The sequence below is a fragment of the Vulpes vulpes genome, chromosome 6, assembly GCF_048418805.1.
Source record: "Vulpes vulpes isolate BD-2025 chromosome 6, VulVul3, whole genome shotgun sequence".
NCBI classification, from domain to species: Eukaryota; Metazoa; Chordata; class Mammalia; order Carnivora; family Canidae; genus Vulpes; species Vulpes vulpes.
In genome coordinates, this window is record NC_132785.1 from 71,232,327 (window position 1) to 71,253,838 (window position 21,512).

Consider the following 21,512-nt stretch of genomic DNA (forward strand, 5'->3'; position numbering starts at 1 on the left):
AGAGAGAGGGAAGGAGGGCGGGGTGGCAGAGAACGAGGGAGAAACAGACTCTACTGAGCAGGCAATCCGACCCGGGGCTCAATCTCCCAGGACCCTGAGATCAGGACCTGAGCTGAAGGCAGATGCTTCACTAAGCCACCCAGGGTCCCCTAGATACCAGAATTTCCATTGATTTTTATTGTTTGACAGATAACACCAAGTCTACAACTATAAACTTTTGTGAGGATAAAACTGATTAAACTGTTTTTGGACTACTTTTTGATTGTGCTGCTGAAATATATTGCTGGGTTTGTTTTTTTTGTTTGGTTTTTTTTTTAAGATTTTATTTATTCACTCATGAGAGACACCGAGAGAGCAGCAGAGACATAGGCGTTGAGAGAGGCAGGCTCCCCACAGGAAGCCCCATTCGGGCCTTGATCCCAGGACCCCAAGATCACTCCCTGAGCCAAAGGCAGATGCCCACATTGAGCCACCCAGGTGCCCCTAAAATATGTTTTAAATTGTTAATTCTGTGAGCATTTTTTTTTCATTTTTTTTTTTCATTTTTTTAAATTATGCAGTTCACACACAAGTTTTTGGTATCTTCTACTTTATTTTTTTTTTTAAATTAATTTTTATTGGTGTTCAATTTACCAACATACAGAAAAACACCCAGTGCTCATCCCGTCAAGTGTCCACCTCAGTGCCCGTCACCCATTCCCCTCCAACACCCGCCCTCCTCCCCCTCCACCACCCCTAGTTCGTTTCCCCGAGTTAGGAGTCTTTATGTTCTGTCTCCCTTCCTGATATTTCCCAACATTTCTTCTCCCTTCCTTTATATTCCCTTCTACTTTAAAAGACAAAACTCAGATTATGTAATCTTCAAGTATGCTACCATCATTAATATTCCAAAATTACAACCAAAGTCACAGAAGACTAACTTATAAACATCTATTCCAATTTATAAGTTAACATATACCAAGAATCAGCAATGATCAATCGCATGGATATCTTATAAGAGGCAGAAAAGCAAAGAAGAGGAAGTGAACAATTTTAAGCTTCTGTTATCGGACAAGAACTTTGTTTAGGTGCTCTAAACATTTAATGCTCATTTAATACTAATTTTTTTAAAAAATACTTAAGAAAATAGGTAATATAATCCCTGCTTTACAAATAAGGAAATACAAGGTAAGAAAGAGTTCGGTTACTATCAAGGTCATTCATTAAGTAGTGGAATTTAAAATGGCCAGATCAGGATCCCTGGGTGGCGCAGCGGTTTGGCCCCTGCCTTTGGCCCAGGGCGCGATCCTGGAGACCCGGGATCGAATCCCACGTCGGGCTCCCGGTGCATGGAGCCTGCTTCTCCCTCTGCCTGTGTCTCTGCCTCTCTCTCTCTCTCTCTCTCTCTCTGTGACTATCATAAATAAATAAAAATTAAAAAAAATATTTAAAATGGCCAGATCTGAGTCTAGAACCTTTTCCATTTGACATGAGGAATTAGAGGATAATAGGAATATTAGGGTATTAGGAATTAAAGGATAGAAAAATAAGAGATACTTAGATACTCTGGGGATGCTAGAGTTAGAAAAACAAAAAGATTATAACTTCTCTCATTTCCCAAAAGTCTGGAGACAGTATCTGGGCTGCTTCTAGCCAGTGTATAGGAGGTTTGCCATTTTCAGAAACTAAGTTTCTAAATCATAATTCAGGGTGGTAGTTCTTAAGAAAGCCCCTCAGAAGTATGCTTTTTCTCACTAGGTTCAATTAGACCTAGGACAGACAACCCTCAGCACATGAATGCTCCTCCTCTCTATCTCCTTGTTCCAGTTAGCACATCTCTGTCCTTGAAAGAAAAAGCCATTTCCAGTACCTTTGCTAAATGTTGGTGGGTTTTTCTTGGGGGGGGGCGGGGGTGGATGGTCAGCTGAAAATATGCCTTCATTATATAAGTTTGAATACATCCATACCATGGCACCCCATGCAGCTGCAAAAAGTCATGAGGAAACTCTTGCTGTACTACTATGGGATGGTCTACGAGACTACAGATATATTGTTGAATTAACGACAGCAAAAAGGTGCAGAACACTATATACAGTTTGATGCTGTATGCATAAAAAAGGAAAAGGAAAGTTATAATTGCTTATTATGCGTATATAGAGTATCTCAGGAAGGATACACACTAAATTGGCAACTGTTTGCTTCCTGGAAAGAGAACAGGGTGCTTGGGACCAGGGACGGGAGGGAGCGGCTGAGGCTTTTCACTGTAGACCTCTTCTATGCTTAGAGCTGAGTTCCAAGTATCTGCTTCATTAACAGTGAGAGAGGAAAGATCCCTCTTACTATACAAGAAGACAATAGGTAGTTTGAGCTCACAAAATCTAATCACGAGTCTGATGGAGTCTTCTAAGTTCCTACTTTACTCTCTCCCTCTATAGCATGGAACACTGTTGGCTATTCCCTTGGCCTCCTTGACTTAAAATGTCAATTAGACTCATTTGATTTGCCGTATGTCCCTATCATTCCCGAGATTCAGATATCCTGGATAAAAATCAGGGTAAGAGGGGTGCCTGGGTGGCTCAGTGGGTTAAGTGTTTCTTGATTTCAGCTCAGGTCATGATCTCAGGGTTGTGGGATGGAGCCCCAAGTTGAGTTCCTCCCTCAATGGGGAGTCTGCTTGAGATTCTCCCTCTGTTCCACTTGTGCCCCCAAAATTAAGAAAGAAATCTTTTTAAAAATCAAGCTAAGAAAGTGTCACTGGATTTGTCATAGAACACTTTGTACAGTACAGCTCATTTCACTCTATCTTGACATGAGTGAAAAATCAAGAACAGGTATTCAATACTACCAAGGTTGTTGCTAGTGTTTGTATCAAAAAATATTAATCCCCAACAGAGCATCTGGAGCCAGCGGCCTAAATTCAGCCCCAGCCTCAACTCAGTGATTGTGTGGCCCCAGGCGGGCTATTTAATTTCTGTCAACTTCGCTGTCCTTGTCTCTAAAAGCAACTTCATAAAAGTGCTGTGCAGATTAAATGACATCCGTGAAAGGGCCTTTACGGGGTCTGAAGCTCAGTGCAAGTCAAGTACAAGCAAGAGCTTCACCCTAAGTTCAAAGGGCAGGACTGTGCGTTCCATTCAGGAGGCTGCTAATTTGTGCAGGCAGAGATCTTGACAGCTGCAAGGTGCTGTGGGTTGTTCTGGAGTGGGCCTCACAGGCAAGAGCCCAGGAGCTGCCCCTCAGTGCCGCCATCTTTGGGCTCAATGTGGCTGCATCAGAGACACCCCAAGACCTTTCTAAAGACTGGCATCCCTGTTGTTCAAAAGGCTGCCATGACACGAGCTCTAGGGCTTGGGTGTACAGTTCTGTAGCCAGCAAGGAGAGATTCTGTAGTTCTGCACCTCTGCCAGCTGCTGAAGTTGGGGTCAAAGGTGCAGCCCTCCGTATACATAATCATATTCCTCCAGTTAGGGAGAAGGTCTCCCTTACTAGCTTCTGTGTAGGCAGCAGTTCAAACAGCTCATCTTGGAATACCACAAAATGTCCCAAGTTGTCTCCAAGCTGTAGTAACAGGAAGGGAAGGAAATAAGTCAACCAATTTTCTCCTTCCTCAGGTGCCATCTGTGATTTGCTCCGAGTCCCTCCTGGCACAGAGTCTGGATGTGATCAGCCCCGTGTGGTCTGCGTGTGGGTGATGCATGCCAGCCACCACCTCTCTCTTGGCTGCCCATGGGAACAAATCTGCCAGGGTCTACACCCCGTGTATCTGCCTTGGCGTGGACTCTGAATCCTGACGTGCTGCCAAGAGCCTGCTCCAGGGTCTCAACAAAGACCAGGATTCAGCCTTATAAGCCCTGGCACTTAGGCTCCCTGAATTCAGAGAAATGTTTGATGGCAAACAACTATCATGCTGACATCAGAGCAGATCCAGCCCCAGAGACAATCCTTTGGCTCCAGAACACGTGATGCTCAGGTTTCTAATAAATTGCTTGTGTTTGGGAGGAAAGCAATCCGAAGGTGAGAGTGAAGGAGACCACTTCGAATCTGAAGCTGGTAAAAATAAAGATAATAGTTTTCAAAGAGTAGAAATCAACTCCTGCCTGAAAGGGACCTTTATCCTCTGTCCTGTCCTCTTTGGGCATCAACTCTTCTCACCTGGTGTTTGCTTTCCCTCCTCCACCTCCTCATAGACCCAAGCTTCATAACAAAAGAGAACTCCACAGTTGAAAGATTTATCCCAAATATATACAGAAACTAGATGCCCAGAGATAAGCAAGATTAAAAGAGCTTATCTGAATTGCTTTTAAATATTCCAATTTGTGTTCTATCTGGGGGTCCTCATCCACTCTCATTAAGGAGCAATCGCAATGGATCATTTGACCTCAGGCTATGTCCTCATCTCTGCATATCCAGACTGTAGGTCCTGTTTTCCAAAGCTGTAATGAAATTATTTCATTTTAAAAGAACGAAAAAAGAGAGGATGATAATAAGTGAACAGAACACATCAGGCTTTGGTAGCCCTTGCCTTATTATTCTCTTACATAAAACCCTCTGAAGTTATCAACATTTTTCTTAAAGATTTTATTTATTTTTTCATGAGAGACGGAGAGAGCGAGGCAGACATAGGCAGAGGAAGAAGCAGGCTCCCTGTGCAGAGCCTGATGTGGGACTTGATCCCAGGACCCCAGGATCACGACCTGAGCCGAAGGCAGATGCTCAATCACTGAGCCACCCAGGCGTCCCTGAAACTACAAAATTAAAGCCATTCAGAATTGAAGGGGACCCCGAGTGGCCTCGAGGAGAGAAGCTTCACTAATTCTCCTAAAGTCTTCCGTTCACAAGGCAACTGTGAACCCTGACACAGTATTTATAGGAGTTCCACTTACTGAAAATCATCTCTGTGGAGTAGCATGGGTGGTCCTGAAGAACAGCCTCCACAAATGTAATAAATAGTTCTGCTGGCATCCTTGCAGATAAAGGCACCTGCCACCATGAGGAGAAAACCCCAGGAAAGCTCGTCATCACGAGAAGACTCCGGCATCAGATTGCAGCCAACCTTCCTGTTGCTTATCTGCTGTTTCCTCCGGTGGGTGCCCCATGTACCTGAGGAAGGGGGCCCCTGGTCATCAGCATGCACAAGCCACAGCGGGGCTCAGCAGTTCGCTCACATTAAGTTTCAGTGGAGATGTTCAGTTGGGTACAAAGGAGAACAGAACAAGGAAAATCAAAATGCCCTGCAAAAGTTCTACCTATTGTTACCTGCGAGGTCCAAGGTTGATTTATTTCCCCTTAAGAAGCTTGTGCCTTGGGTGCCTGGGTGGCTCAGTCCATTAAGCTTCTGCCTTCCACTCAGGTCATGATCCCAGGGTCCTAGGATCGAGTCCCTTCTCTCTGTCCCTCCCCCCCCCTCATAGTGTGTCTCTGTCTCTTTCTCTGTCTTGCAAAATAAAATCTTTCTTTAAAAAAAAGAAGCTTATGCCTCTTGCTGAAGTTATAAAACCTTTACACAAGTCACTTAAACATCCTTAAAAATATCAAGTATGATGAGCAACCAGCAAGAGTGGTGGCAGTTATTTCAAAATACTGATTATATATGTGTATGTGTCCATGTGTGTATAACATAATATGTGTGTATATTCTGGACATTATATATATACAAACTTATTACCTATAATATTTTTATGTTAGAAATATATTAAATACATAATATGAATATATTTTTATACACACACACAGGAAATAGGATAGTGGGATGTTTGATTTTGTGTCAGCTTGATGGTACCACACAGCGTCCAGGTGAAATATTGTTTCTGGATGTGTTTTTGAGGGTGTTTCCTGATGAGCTTAGCATTTGAGTCTGTGGGCTCAGCAAAGCAGACCACCCTTCCCTTTGAGGGTGTGTATCATCTAATTCATTGAGTTGTGGACAGAATAAAGGTGGAGGAAAGAGGAATTTGCCCTATTTTCTTCCTGCCTGCCTTCTTGTCCCTGCCTCCTTGTGCTGGGACACGGGTCTTCTCCTGCCCTTGGACTGAGACTCACACCATTGGCTCCCCTGGTTCTCAGGCCTTCAGACTCAGACTAGAATTCTGCCCTAGGCTTTCTAGCATTTCCAGCTCACGGACAGCACACTATAGGACTTTCCAGCCCCCATAATCATGTAAGCCTAGTCCTCAAAATAGATCTCCCGTTACACATGTGTTTACATGTATAGATACACATTCATGCTGGAATATATCACATGTAGATATATAATGATATATATACTTATAAGGATATAGGAATATTCGGTTTCCTATTTCTCTGAGAACTCCAACACAGAGACACTAGATAAACTGGATGGCTAGATGGATAGAGTAGGTTAGACAGACAGAACCAGAGAGCAATAATTTTAAAGTAACCTGGGCAGCAATAAAAATAATGATTGTCAGGACTCCTGGGTGGCTCAGTGGTTGAGTGTCTGTCTTCAGCTTGGGTTGTGATCTCAGGGTCCTCGGATCAAGTCCTGCATCAGGCTCCCCACAGGGAGCCTGCTTCTCCTTCTGCCTATGTCTCTGCCTCTCTCTCTCTCATCTCTCATGAATAAATAAAATCTTAAAAAATAATAATAATAATGATTGTAACCCCCACTGACTGAGCCTCTTCACATGCTGAGAACTGGCCAAGCACTTTACGTACACACCTGGGGCTGCAGCCACGTGGGGAGAGGACTGAAAGGCCCTGCTGTGGACTTAAAGCATCACCATTCTTCAAGAGCTCTACTGCATCCACGACACAACCAAACAGCTATGTTCTTTTTTTTTTTTTCTTGAGATTTTATTTATTTATTCATGAGAGACACACAGAGAGAGGCAGAGACACAGGGAGGAGAGAAGCAAGCTCCCTGTGGGGAGCCCAATGTGGAACTCGATTCCAGAACCCCAGGATCACACCCTGAACCAAAGGCAGACGCTCAGCCACTGAGCCACCCATGCATCCCAACAGCTGTTTTCAGTATCGAACACCGTCTCAGTTTTCTCTGAGCCACATGACAGAGAACTGAATCCCTTAACATTGCTTGTATTTAGATGTGGGTGAGGACAAGGACAAGAGTGAAGAGAAGCCTCTGGAGGAAGATCATCACCAGTAAAGGGGGAAGAACTAGGGTTGATTTCATGAAGTCCTGATACTAAAGGGAGAAGACTATGACACTAGAGTCACAATGAGTCCTCACTGACCTTTTGGAGACTGAACCCTCCTTGATCCATGAAGCCTGGCCACAGGTGTTCCTAGGCTCCATGGGCCTGGCAACAGGATTGTTATCTTGGTCTGTATGAGTCCTCACAGTGAAGCCACCCAATCTTTTAAGACCATCAAAAGAATTATTACTGGTTTTATTTTATTTTATTTACCTGAGAGAGAGAGAGAGAGAGAGAGAGAGAACATAGACGGAGAGGGAGAAGCAGACCCCCACTGAGCGCAGGGCTCCATCCCAGGACCATGGGATTATGACCTGATCCAAAGGCAGATGCTTAACTGACTGAGCCACCAGGCGCTCTTAAGGGTTATACTGTTAAACTATCAACCAACCAAGGTCAGTTTCTAGTTCAATGAAATCTGAATTATTTGAGGAATGATCACTTCTTCCAATACAACCTCAAGACCGCATTGGCAGGGCGGGAAGCAGATAGTGCTGCAGACACTGTGTTTCATGGGGAACGTCTGGCCTGGCTTCTCTGTGCTGGTCTTGCCTTGTTGCTGGTCCTAGTCCTCGTCCCAAATCTCACAAGCACTTCTCTTTAGCCTCAGTATCTCTACCAACTTATCCACACTCGCGGCCTTACTTCCTTTCTGACAATGAGATTCTGATCCTCCTGGAGTTGAGAGGCAAAAAACACTGATTTAAAAAAAAGGAAAAAATATATCACATTGACCAGAGCCTTCCACGGCCATCTCTTTCTTGCACACATTACCAAGTCTTCGTTGACTTTTGTCTACTTCCCTCAGCTAATCTACGACCAAACAAAAGCCACAGTGGTCTGGCCTCCTTTCCAGGGACTGCCGAAAACCTCAGGCTAGCCCAGGTTTGTCTGTGGGGGGTTTTACCCTCTTCTGAATGTTAACAGATGGGACTGCTCTGAGGCACACCGCTGGCCTTAATCAAAAATCATTTTGTGTTTTTCTCATGCCTGGGACTTTGGATGGCTATGGGCCTGGGGAGATTTCAGGGACCCCTTAGCCTGGACTCAGATCTGTTGCTGTTATTAGGAAGGCCTGACGATATGTAAAACTTGATTTTGAAGAAGATACTATTTCTTCAGGTGTGAAAAATGCTTTGTGTTAGTTTAGGTCTGTTAACATATTATTCGTAGGAGTCCCTCTCCACCAGGCCAGATCTTCCAATGCCTGTTACAGAATCTAAGTGCTAAAGGTTCACAATATATACACTTCCCTACTCACTAAGCCATAAGGTGTTACCCAGTACAAAATCAAAGTTTTAGTCATCTCGGTGGTCCCCCCTCCCCCCGCCCCGCGCCTACTAGCACGAGGCCTGATATTTGAAAAAGGCTCAGGAATCATGAGGGAAGGAGAGTGGAAGGGGTGAGAGGGTGGCACGAATTAAAACATTTTAGGACCAGACATCGAAATTATATGTTTGATATTATAAAATCTCCTGAACACACCCATCATGGAGAGGAAGCACAAGCTGTCCTCACTTTTCCTGACCACTACAGTTTTTTCTCAGGTCAAATTATCCTTTGAACCTGTACATTCTGTCACATTAGGGGGAAAAAAAATGAAATCATCAAAGTCCTCAGCCAGCCTCCATGTAGGACCAGGACTGACCTGTTTGTGCTAACAATGTGGCTATTCTCTTCGTGTTTTTAAGGAAATGTTTGGAGATGTCACTGGGCCGTGTGGTCTAACTGGGTGTCCTCTTAGATGTCATCCCACTGAGAGTTATTCTAGAACAGTGCTACTCTGGCTATAATAAGTACATGAGTTACTTTTAAGCTAAAATTTAAATGTTAAATTATGTAGCTAAAGCTTCTATTTAAAAAAGTGATTTGTACTAGCCAAACAAGGTCTATTTTAAGAATTGGCAACATCATTATCTATGTTTTCCAATGTGCTTGAAATTGTACATACTGTGCTTTCAACTACTTCACTGAAGTTCAAAATCAACATTATTAACATGCAAAACAAAAAGTAATTTTTACTGAGAAGATTTCCACAGAAGTCAGGTGTCTATGAATTGGATTTCCAGCAGAAATGACCTTGGTGAGGTGAGCAATGATAACTTTATCCCTGATGGCTAACAGCAGGATGACATGATAGTTAAAGTTATCTCTAAGTTGGCAGAAAGTCAATATAATTTATCCTGAAAAGAATTCTAATTTCTCACAAGTGAAGGACAAGTAGCTCACCCTCATGGACTTTATACTCTAGAAAGAGGACACAACATAAATAATAAATTTGATAAATTACCTATTATATAAAAAGATTATATAATTCTATTGGAAAAAGAAAAAGTTCTACAAGGTCAGGGATGGGAAATGGATTTGGGAAGAGTAGTATTAAATGGTTCAGGGCTGGCTTTGTTGAAAAAGTCAGAGTTGAGAAGAGACTTGAAGAAGATGAAGCTTTGAAGAAATGCTTTGAGATTTCTTCAAAAAAGAAACCTTCCACCATGACCTCAGCATACAGGATCAAGTGGCCCTCCAGGATTCCAGTAGAGACACAGGGGCTAAGGACAAGAAGGCAAACAGTCCTAGCATTTTTCTGCTCTTCATCAGGGTGAGACGCTGATGCAGTTCCACATCAACTATTTAGCAATGTTCCCAACCACGCACATCAGTGGTAGTGAGCTTGTATGCAAGCATGTGTTCCAATGACAAAGTCCCTTCTCTTTCTACTGGCCCTGCCTGCATCTCTAGTATTTTGGGGTCCCTAGCATCATCTTCCATGGACAACTATAAGGGAAGCTTTATACTAGGGTCATTCTTTTTTTTAAATATTTTATTTATTTATTCATGAGAGACACACAGAGAGAGGCAGAGACATAGACAGAGGGAGAAGCAGGGTCCCTGCAGGAAGCCCAATGCAAGACTTAATCCCAGGACCCCAAGATCATGACCTGAGCCAAAGGCAGATGCTTAACTACTGAGCCACCCACGTATCCTTATACTAGAGTCATTATATGAATTTCTATATTCATATTTGAGATATAGTAATGGCAGTAAAAACTGGAATCAGGACTTATTTCCATATTTACAAAACTGAACTTTGATCTGAGAAGTCTACCACTGAACAGACTTAAACCATACTCACAATTGATAATAAGTAGATCAAGTGATCACCCAACACTATATGTCTTAGGCAATTTAGGCTGCTATAACAAATTACCATAGACTGGGTAGCTTAAACAACTAATATTTATCTCTCACACTTCTAGAGGCTGGGAAGTCTGAGATCAAAGTACCAGCAGATCCAGTGTCTGACAAGGGCCCCTTTCTGGTTGGCAAATATCCAACTTCTTGTTGTATTCACACATGGTGGAGAGCAAAGGAGGAAACAAGCTCTCTCTCATCTCTTCTTATAAGGGCACTAATCCCATTCACAAGGGCCCAACCCTTATGACTTAATTATCTCCCAAAGGCTCTACTACCTAATACAATTATGTAGAGAGTTGGGATTTCAACATATGGATTTCGGGCCGGGGAATACACTCAGCCTATAACACTATGAAAAATCATTTTTAACAATATTATTAATGTAGATTGACTGCAAGTCTATAAATGTCTATATACTTCAGCCTTCATTATATTACACATTCAGTTGTTGCTTGTGCTTTCAAATTTTAAAAAACCATTGCTCAAGTTCTCATTTCTCTTTGAGTATCCATGAGGGCTGCCAAATATCTGGTTAACCTTAACCCAAACCCCAATGCCACGGGCTGAAAGAGTCAAAGGCCTTCCATGTCTCTCTAGATATTCCTGTAATTTAATCCCTCTGATTTCATATCCCCTTGTCTGCCCTCACTGCCCTCTCCAACCCATGTGCATTCAGAGCCCAGCTCCTACACTGGGTGCATGTGGTAAAACACACTATATAAAATTTACTATATTGGAATGTACCATCAATTGGCACTATTCACAATGGTGTACAACTGTCATCACTATCTGGTTCTAGTTTTCATCACCCCAGACAGAGACCTCATAACCATGAAGCACTTGCTCTGCAACCACTACTATACTTTCTGTCTCTATGGATTTGGCTCTCCTGGATATTTCATGGAAGTGAAATGATATACTATGTGGCCTTCTGTGTCTGGCCTCTTTAACTTAGCACAGTGTTTCCACGGTTCGTTCATGTTGGGGCATGTCTCAGTTTCCATTCCTTTCAATGGCTGAGTAATATTCCCCACCATATGGATATACCACATTCTATTCATGCGTTCATTCACCAATAGACCTATGGGTTATTTCCACCTTTTGGCTACCATGTATAGTGCTGCTATAAACATTCATTTGCCAGTTTTTTGTTTTCAATTCTTTCTTACATTAATTTTTGTTTCTTTTTAAGGCCACTCATTCCAAGTATGACAGGAAGCTGGTAGGTTTCCTAATGATGTGGGAGATGGTGAAGCAGTCAAGAGGAGTCACATTACAAAGTGAGCTGCCTTCCCTCATCTCTCTGGCTCCAGATCTGGGTCTCCTACAGGCGCCAGGGACAAACCTCCCGTCTTTTCACTCCTATTTGTTCTCTTCCCAGTGAGGTCCCTTGAGGTCTCTTTTTTTTTTTTAACCCAAGAAAATTTGTCAAGGAAATTCTTCTAAACAAAATAGCCTTCTTGCTGAAAGGAATTCTGCTAAATATAATTTTCTTCATCTTGTTACATAAGGACCTACACATAGGAAATAAGCTGATAAACCCTAGAAGCCAGAAAGCACATCTCATCATGGTTTCCATATGATGAGGGTAAAGACACTGAGCAGAGGTCACTTCTGCCCTTTAGGTAACCCATTAGTTAACTGGGTACTAATAGGCAATGGAACCGGGACCTAAATCAAGAAAAATATCTTTGTGGAATGTAACATAAATAGAAAGTAAAAGAGTAGGAAGCTCTCAAACAAATCAAAACATATGTATCACTCTTTTCCCTACAGAACACCAAGAGGTAAGTCAAGATCACCAGAAAATCTAGAATCTGGCTAAAATCAAAATGCAAGAGTTAGCTTGACACAGCCAGTGGAAACATTCCAACAATTGAACATAGAACAACAAGTCAATCTCAACAGTGGCTGTACTAGCAAGAAAGAAAACAGAACAATTTTTCTGTTGAGTTACAAAATATTTGCTGATGCCTACTATATGCCAGATGCTGTATGAAGCTCTAGGGGAGTCACACTCAGCCCATCCCTCAAAGGATTCCCATTGAGGAGAGAGGGAGAGAGCCATCTAGACAAACAATTTTAAGGTTATAGGCTACTAGACTGAAAAGACACTAATGAAAAATGTAGACAAGTATAGGGATGATAGCAGAACAGGCACATTGCACCACACAAGAGAACTGTTGATTATACATAAGCCTTTTTAACTTCATCTCTTCCAGCTCTTCTGTTGCCGTCCTATTTCAAGCCCTCATGACTCTCATTTCATCTCCTGAATGTATTTGCTAATGGCTCTTTCAGACTCCTCAGCTCTCCTCCCTGCAGTCTGCCCTCCACTCTCACCTGGCTTACTCACACAAAATTTAAATCTGATAATAATGACCATTCACTACCATTTTCTAGCGTCAGGAATTGTTCACCATTTTACATTACTTCATTCAATCCTTCCTTTACAAATGAGGAAACTGAATGACAGAGTTGATAATTTTCTCAAGATCACTGAGCTAGTGAAATTAATAAGCTAAGTGGTACAGCTGAGATTCAAAACCAGTTGTGTCTGAACTCTTTTGCTTAACTATTGCCATATATTGCCTCCTTTAGCAGCCAAAATTCTTGATATGTAAACTGATTTAAACAGAGAAGGGTTTTATTTTTAAAAATATTAAGCATAGTCCTAATTCTACTTAAGATGTAGAAAATGACAAGATACCCTAACAATATGAAAAATGAATGATTTAGAATATAAAATTTTTCCTTTCATTGAGATAATCAGATCACAAAATTCTCATAAAAGCTGCAGGTAGAGAACATACATTGAAAAAAGCCCTCCAGGATCCAGGGCAACTTACTACACATAGGTCATAGCAACTTACTACCAGAAGAATTTTAAGTCTGTGGGACATCACAGGTACACATACAAACAACAAAACTGAAGCCCATCCACACTGCTGATTAGACTAACTCAACTCTCCACAGTAATGGACTGATAGAATAAAACATGTACCTATTTCTGGTTTATCTCATTCTCTGCTGCACTATCCACAGTGTCCAGCATCCAGTGAAAAATTACAGGGGCAGCCCAGGTGGCTCAGTGGTTTAGCACCGCCTTCAGCCCAGGGCCTGGTTCTGGAGACCCAGGATCGAGTCCCACGTTGGGCTCCCTGCATGGAGCCTACTTCTCCCTCTGCCTGTCTCTCTCTCTCTGTGTCTGTCATGAATAAATACATTTTTAAAAATTACAAAACATAGTCATACCTCAGATACTATAGGTTCAGTTCCAGACCACTGCAAAAAAAGGGAATATCCCAATGAAGTGAGTCAAATGAGTTTTTTGGTTTCCTAGTGTGTATAAAAGGTATGGTTACACTATATTATAGTCTACTAAGTGTGCAATAGCATTATGTCTAAAAAATACCTTCATAAAAAAACCATTGCTAAAAAACTTTATTGCTAAAAAATGCACCTTTTCACTGGTGAAGGGTCTTGCCTCAATATTAATGGTTGTGATGGATCAGAGTGATGATTGCTGAGGTTGGGATGGCTGTGGCAATTTCTTAAAATAAAACAATGAAGTTTGTGAGTTTTCTTCCACAAGTGATTCTCTATAGCACGAGATGCTATTTCATAACATTTTATCCACTGTAGAACTCCTTTCAAAATTGGAATCAATCCCCTCAAATTCTGCTACTTATTTATCAACCGAATTTGTATAATATCCTAAATCTTTTGTTGTCATTTCAGGAGTCTTCACAACATCTTCACTAGGAGTAGATTTCTATCTCAAGAAACTACTTTATTTGCTCATCCATAAGAAGCAACTTCTCATCTGTTCAAGTTTTATCATGAGATTGCAACAATGCAGTGATATCTTCAAGCTCTGTTTCTAATTCTAGCTCTCTTGCTATTTCCACCACATTTGCAGGTACTTCCTCCAGTAAAGTCTTAAACCCCTCAACATCATCTGTGAGGGTTGAAATTAACTCCTTCCAAACTCCTTTAAATGTTAATATTTTGACTTCTTCCCATGAATTATGAATGTTCTTCATGGCATCTAAAATAGCAAACCTTTTTTAAAAGGTTTGCAAATTCAGTTTTCCCAGATGCAGCAGAGGAATCACTGTCTATGGCAGCTATCACCTTACAAAATATATCTCTTAAACAAGAAGCCCTGAAAGTCAAAATTACTCCTTGATTCATGGGCTACATAATGCATGTATTAGCAAGCATGAAAACAACATTCATCTCATTCTATATCTCCATCAGAGCTCTTGGGCCACCTGAAGCATTGTCGATGAGAAGCAGTATTTAGAAAGAGTTGGATTTGTTTATTTGTTTGTTTTTGAGCAGTAGGTCTCAACAGTAGATTTAGAATACCCAGTAAACCATGTTGTAAACAAAGTGTTACCATCCAGGCTTTGTTGTTCCATTTATAGAGCACAGGTAATATAGAGTTAGCATAATTCTTAAGAGCCCTAGGATTTTTGGAATGATAAATGAAACTGGCTTCAACTTAAAATCACTAGCTGCATTACCCTATAATAAGACAGTCAGCCTATTCTTTAAAGCTTATTTGAAGAAATAATAGCTGAAACTTTCCCTAGCCTGGAGACATCCAGGTTCAGTCATCACAGAGAGTTCCAAACAAGGTGAATCCAAGGAAGCCCACACATGACATATAATAGTTAAAATGTCAAAAATTAAAGATAAAGAGAGACTTTTTAAAGCAGCAAAGAGAAGTGATTAGTTGGACATAGGAGAAACCCTATAAGGCTGTCAGCTGATTTTTCAGCAAAAACTTTGCATGGCAGGAGGGAGTAGTATGAAAATATCCAAAGTGCTGAAAGGGGAAAAAAAAAAAAAAACCTATAACCAGGAATACTCTAACTGGCAAAGTTATAATTCAGAATTGAAGGAGAGAAAAACAGTGTCACAGATGACCAAGTTAAGTTTATCCCCACTACCCTGATCTTACAAGAAATGTTAAAGAAAATTCTTTAAGTGGAAAATAAAGGTAATAATTAGAAGTAAGAAAATAATGAAAGGAAAGGAGATTCACAGAATAAAAAGCTGTAGAATAGGCAACATTATACATCAAACAGGGAGGCAAGGAGTAAAAATGAGGTTCTTTGAAAATGTGTTCAACTTAGACCATCAACTTAACATAGACTGCCATATACCCAGGATGTTATATGTGAACCTCATGGTAACCACAAATCAGAAACCTATAGTAGATACACAATAAACAATTAGAAAGCAAGCACACTACTATAGAAAGTCATCAATTACAAGGAAAGAAAGCAAGAGAAGAAGAAACAAAGAAGAACTACAAAAGCCAATAGAAGATAATTAACACAATGGCAACAAATACCTACCAATTATTACTTTAAATGTAAATGGTCTAAATGTTCCTTTTGAAAGACTAACAAGAGACAAAGTACACTAAATAATAAGGGATCAATCAAACAAGAAAATTTAACAATTATAAATATTTATGCACCCTACATTGGAGCACCTAAGTATATGAAGAAAATCTTAACTGACATAAAAAGAGAAATTGACAATAATATAGGTGGACTTGAGCAGTTGGACTTCCCAGGTGGACTTAATAAATACATATAGAGTATTCCATCCAACAACAACAACAACAGGACATTCATTCTTTTGAGGTGCCCATGGAACATTCTTAAGGATAGATTACATGTTAGGCCACAAAACAAGTCTCAATGAATTTAAAAAGATGAAAATCATATCAAGCATCTTTTCCAACCACAATGGAATGAAACTAGAAATCAATTACAAAAAAAAAAACTGGAAAAACACAAATACGTGGAAGCTAAGGCACACGCTACTAAACAGCCAATGGGTCAATGAAAAAATTCAAAGGATATAAAAAAAATACACGGAGAATTATGAAAATGAAAACACAATAGTCCAAAATCTTTAAGATGCAGTGAAAGCCACACTAAGACATTTAGAGCAACACAGGCCTACCTAAAAAAAACAGGAAAAATCTCAAACAATCTAATCTTACACCTAAGGGAACTACAGAAAGGACAAACAAAGCCCAAGGTTAGTAGAAGAAAGGATGTAATACAGATCAGAGAGAAAATAAATGAAATAGAGACTTAAAAAAATAGAAAAGATCAATGAAACCAAGAGCTGTTTTTTTGAAAAAAAAAATAAACAAAATTGATAAACCCTTAGCCAGAGTCATCCAAAACAAAACAAAACAAAACAAAACAAAATAGAGAAGACCCAAATAAATAAAATCAGAAATGAAGAAGTACAACCAACACCACAGAAATATAAAGGATTATAATACTACAAAAAATTATATGCCAAATAATTAGACAACCTAGAAGAAATGGATAAATTCCTAAGAACATATAATCTTCCAGAACTAAATCAGGAAGAAATGGAAAATCTAAACATATCAATTAGTAGTAATGAAATTGAATCAGTAATGAAAAGCTCCAAGGGGGGTTTGGCTGGTCCAATCTGAAGAGCATGAAACGAGTGATCTCAGGGCCATGAGGTCAAGTTCCATGTTGGGTCTAGAGATTACATACTTATACACATACATACAGACATACACACACAAAATTTTTAAAAAACAACAACTCCTAAACAAAAGTCCAGGACCAGATAGATTCACAGGAGAATTATACCAAGTATTCAAAATAGTTTTTAAAAAATCTTTTTTTTTAATTTATTTATGATAGTCACACAGAGATAGAGAGAGAGGCAGAGACACAGGCAGAGGGAGAAGCAGGCTCCATGCACCGGGAGCCCGACGTGGGATTCGATCCCGAGTCTCCAGGATCGCGCCCTGGGCCAAAGGCAGGCGCTAAACTGCTGCGCCACCCAGGGATCCCTCAAAATAGTTAATAGCTATTCTCCTCAAACTATTCCAAAAAGGAGAAGAGTAAGGAATGCTTCCAAATATGTTCTACGAGTCCCACATTATCCTGATATCCTGATATCCAAAACCAGACAAATACAACAAACAAAGCAAACTATGGGCCAATATCCCTGATGAACATAGATGTAAGAATCCTCAACAAAATATTAGCAAATTAAATTCAACAATACATTAAAAGGATCAATGGGGTGCCTGGGTAGCTCAGTCAGTTAAGAATCTTACTCTTGATCTCAGTTCAGGACTTGATTGCAGGGTCATGAGTTCAAGCCCTGCATTGGGCTCCATACCCAGCATGAAGCCTACTTTAAAAAAAAAAAAAAAAAGGATAATTCACCATAATTAAGTGAGATTTATTCCAGGAATGTAAGAATTGTTCAATATCCACAAATAAATCAAGGTGACATATATTAACAAAACGAAAGATAAAAATTGTATGATCATCTCAATAGATGTGGAAAAGCATTCGACAAACTTCAACATCTTTGTGATTAAAACTCTCCACAATGTGAGAAACTTAAGGGCCACATAGAAAAATTATATAGCTAACATCAGGTTCAATGGTGAAAAATTGAGAGCTTTTCTTCCAAAATCAGGAAGACAAGGATCTCCACTCTTGCCACTTTTGTTCAACATAGTACTGAAATTCCTAGCTACAGCAATCAGACAAGATATAAAAGGCATCCAAATTGGTAAGGAAGAAGTAAAACTGTCACTATTTGCAGATACCCTGATACTATAGAGAGAAAACTCTAAAGAGTCTACCAAAAAGCTATTAGAACTGATAAATAAATTTAGTTTCAGGCTACAAAATTGATGCACAGAAATCTGTTGTGTTTCTACACACTAAAAACAAAGCAGCAAAAAGAGATTAAGAAAATAATCCTATTTACAACTGCATCAAAAAGAATAAAATACCTAGGAATAAACTTAACCCAGGGGGCCAAAGATCTGTACTCTGAAAACTACAAAACAGTGATGAGAGAAACTGAAGATGACACAAACACATGGAAAGATATTTTGTGTTCATGGACTAGAAGAACAAATATTGTTAAAATGTAGGGCCATTTTACTGCCCAAAGCAATGTACAGATTCAGTGCAAACCCTTTCAAAATACCAACAGCATTTTTCACAGAACTAGAACAAATAATATTAAAATTACAGGGAACCACAAACGCTAAAGCAATCTTGAAAAAGATTTTAAGATATACTACAAAATTATAATAATCAAAGCAATACGGTACAGGGACAAAAACAAAACAGATCAGTGGAACAGAATAGAGAACTCAGAGAACTGAGGGCAAGAGAACCCACACTTGTATCATCATTTAACTATGGCAAATAAAGCAAGAATATACAATGCAGAAAAGGCAGCCTTTGTAACAAATGATGCTGGGAAAACTGGACAGCTACATGAAAAAGAATGAAACTGGATCACTTTCTTACACTATACACAAAAATAAACTCAAAATAATAATGAAAGACCCAAATATGAAACCTGAAGCCATAAACTCCTAGAAACTACAGGCAGTAATTTCTTGGACATTGGCTTTTGCAACAGATTTATGGATCTGTCTTCTCAGGCCAGGGAGACTACACCAAATTAAAAAAAAAAAAACTTCACTCAACAAAGAAAACTATCAACAAAATGAAAAAGTAATCTACTGAATGGAGAACATATTTGCAAATGATATATCCATTAAGGGGTTAATATCCAAATTATATGAAGAACTTCTACAACTCAACACCAAGAAACCCCAAATAATCCAATTAAAAAATGGGCAGAGGATCTTAATAGACATTTTCCCAAAGACATACAGGTGGCAATCAGATACATAAATTGCATTTCCCTGATGATTAGCAAGGAGCATATAAACACCACAATGAGAAAGCACTTCACACTTGTCACAATGGCTAGTATTGAAAAGGTAAATCACAAATGTTGGTGAGGATATGGAGAAAAAGGAACGTCTGTGCACTGTTGGTAGGGATGGAAACTGGCACAACTACTCTAGTAAACAGTACAGGGTTTCCTCAAAAAATTAAAAATAGAAATGCCATATGATCTAGTAATTCCACTACTGTGTATTTATCCAAAGAAAATGAAAATTAATTTAACAAGAACAACAGATGGAGAATTTCAGCAGATTGATGAAAATTTTAAGTCAAATGAAAACTCTAGAAATAAAAACATATCAGATATGAAATATTCCTTTAATGGGTTTATCAGCATACTCAACAAAGCAGAGAAAAGATTTAGTGAATCTGAAAATAGGTAAATAGGTAAATAGAAATTATCCAAACTGAGGCACAAAGAGAAAAAAAGAGAGGGAAAAACACATTCAAGATCTTGTGAAATCATTACAAAAGGAGAAAAGATAAAAATTTTTCATTGAATCAGTAAAATTTTTCATTTTTCAAAATTCATGAACCACAAAACCAAGAAGCTCAGAGAACTCCAAACAGAATTAAACACACACATACATATACACACACCCACACACACACACATCAACCTGCTGGAAATCAATATTCAAGAGAAAAACTAGACAGCAATCAGGGAATTAAGAAATAATGACCTTATATAATAAAGAAGAAAGATAGCAAACTTTCTTAGAAAAAAATTGTAAACCTGAAGATAACATAAGTGACAATGTCTTACAGTGCATAAACCACAACAACAACAAAAAAGTCCACTCGGAATTTTTATGCCCAGAAAAAAAATCTTCCAAAAATAATGATTAAATAAAAATTTTCTAGACAAAGAGAATGCATTATCAGCTCTTGTGCATTATGAATGTTAAAGGGTAATTCTTCTGGCAGAAAGATTGAAACTAGATTGAGATTGGGATTCATACAAAGGATTGAAGAGTCCTAAAGATGGTAAAAAGTGGAGATAGATTTTTTTTGTTTGTTTAGGATTTTTGAAACATTATTAGTTGTCTAAAGCATAAGTAGTAACTATGCATTGTGAGGTTAATAATATACAGAGAGGCAAAAAGTAAATCAATAGCACAAAGGATAGAACAGAAGAAATGAAACTATACTATTAGAAGATAAATTATTTGGTTGAAGTCTGTCCCAATGGGGCTTTTTCTATAGACCTACATTGTTGGAAACGCTTCATAGTTTCCTTTATTCACAGAACTGTGTGTTAGATCCATCTGAAAGAACTACAAGATATATCTGCTAAAACTCTGTGAAAGACCTAATAGAAACATTTTAAAATCTTAGATATTGGCATATCCCAACAATCTGTATAGTTCTAGAGTGTAATAGTTTAGGGGGGAAAATGATTTGAACTCATTCACATTGAGGATATTTGAAATTGAGAACCAGCCAGATCCATCTACTAACCCTAAACGTGGCCCTGAAGTAAATAAACTGAATCTCAAAGATTACAGAACTGATAGTGACAACTGTGGACTAAATAAAGTTCTTTTTAAAAGAGCTATTTTAAAGATTATAATTCTGACTTTGGAGGAACTACAGTAATTGGCAGTGGAAGGAATCACATCGGGATCCCTGGGTGGCGCAGCGGTTTGGCGCCTGCCTTTGGCCCAGGGCGCGATCCTGGAGACCCAGGATCGAATCCCACGTCGGGCTCCCGGTGCATGGAGCCTGCTTCTCCCTCTGCCTGTGTCTCTGCCTCTCTCTCTCTCTCTCTGTGTGACTATCATAAATAAATAAAATTTAAAAAAAAAAAAGGAAGGAATCACATGTAAAATTCCTTAAATAAAAATTTGTTGACTTTGGAGTGCCTGGGTGGCTTAAGATATGCTCTCTCTCTCTCTCTCTCTCTCTCTCTCTCCCTCCCTCCCCCACACACACTAAAATAAATCTTTAAAAAACTTATTCACATGGTTAAATGTGAAAAGTTAAAGATGTTTATTGTGAATCCCAAGCAAACACTTAAAGAAAAATACAAGATTACATGTAACTAATAAGCCAATAATAGAGACAGATGGAATTATTTAAAATACCCAACTAATTTGAAAGAACATAGGAAAACAGAATGAAAGCAGAGATAGGATAAGTAGAAAACAACTAGCAAGATGGAGATATAAATCCAACCATAGCAATGATTATATAAAATATAAATAATCTAACACAATTAAAAGGTAGAGATTGTCAGATTGAAAGAAAAAAAACCATCCACAAGGATGTCACTTTATTTTTTTTTAAGATTTTATTTATTGATTCATGAGAGACACAGAGAGAGAGGCAAAAACATAGGCAGAGG

General features: G+C 39.3%; 1 non-coding gene across 1 annotated transcript; it reads left to right on the plus strand.

Annotated features, from left to right (window-relative positions):
• Window positions 1–20,337: 20,337 nt before the first annotated feature.
• LOC112926624 (small nucleolar RNA SNORA18) lies at window positions 20,338–20,455 on the plus strand. Its single transcript, XR_003236376.1, has one exon. It is a non-coding gene; the product is annotated as a small nucleolar RNA SNORA18 (small nucleolar RNA).
• The last annotated feature ends 1,057 nt before the right edge of the window (window positions 20,456–21,512 follow it).